Source organism: Brassica napus, chromosome C8 (assembly GCF_020379485.1).
Source record: "Brassica napus cultivar Da-Ae chromosome C8, Da-Ae, whole genome shotgun sequence".
Taxonomy (NCBI): domain Eukaryota; kingdom Viridiplantae; phylum Streptophyta; class Magnoliopsida; order Brassicales; family Brassicaceae; genus Brassica; species Brassica napus.
Window position 1 is genome coordinate 46,540,363 of NC_063451.1, and position 951 is coordinate 46,541,313.

General features: G+C 45.0%; 1 non-coding gene across 1 annotated transcript; it reads right to left on the reverse strand.

The window, feature by feature from the left end:
- Positions 1 to 556: 556 nt before the first annotated feature.
- On the reverse strand, positions 557 to 663 carry LOC125592142. The gene has a single exon (XR_007327991.1). It is a non-coding gene; the product is annotated as a small nucleolar RNA R71 (small nucleolar RNA).
- Positions 664 to 951: the final 288 nt, after the last annotated feature.

Genomic DNA, 951 nt, shown 5'->3' on the forward strand with positions numbered 1-951 from the left:
GAGACAAGTGAAAAAGAAAAGACTTGAGTCCGCTGAAGAGGTTGAAATGGCTGAACACCAAGAAGACCAATTTCAGGACAACCCGCAAAATCCAATTCCTGTAAATGAACGAGAAGGCAACAATGCTGGTGATAATCAGCAGGCTGGTGTAGCTGCAAGACAACAGGCTGGAGACTATGGCATGCCTAGGATGACGCTTGCACATTATGATACACCAGATGCATTCTATGCCGATCGTTCTGGGATTCGCCCACCTCCCATTGAGAGAAGAGACTTTGAGATCAAGACTGGTCTCATTAATTTGGTGGAGAAAAATCCGTTTCATGGAAACCCGTCTGAGGACCCGATGTATCACTTGGAGCATTTTGAGCGAGTCTGTGACACCAGCAGGCATAATGGAGTTCCTCAAGGCGCTTTGAAATGCAGGTTGTTCCCGTTTTCCTTAGCTGATAAAGCTATCAGATGGTTAAAGTCCATCCCTCCAGGATCTCTTACTACATGGGAAGAGACAAGAGCTGCTTTTCTACAGCATTTCTTCACCAAGTCAAGGTCCACATATCTGAGAAGCAGAATTGGAAGCTTTCAGCAACTTGATTCAGAAAGCTTTCATGAGGCTTGGGAGCGTTTCAAGGAGTACACACAGGACTGCCCTCACCATGGCTACACTGATGTGAGTTTGCTGAACATTTTCTATAATGGAGTTCATGAAGAGAGTCAAGATGCCATGGACACAGCAAGTAATGGTGATTCATGACCAAGACTGTTGAAGAAGCTTACACCTTGTTGAACAACCTGTCATCCAGCAAAGCAAACCGCAAGTCAAGGTTTGATACCAGCCAGAAGGGTGTTGGTTATGAATCCAAGAAGATAGATGAGCTGAATGCCAAGATTGAGATGCTTCTCAAGAGAGATCAGAAATCTGTGAAATTTGTGGAGGAGCAAGGCTATCGT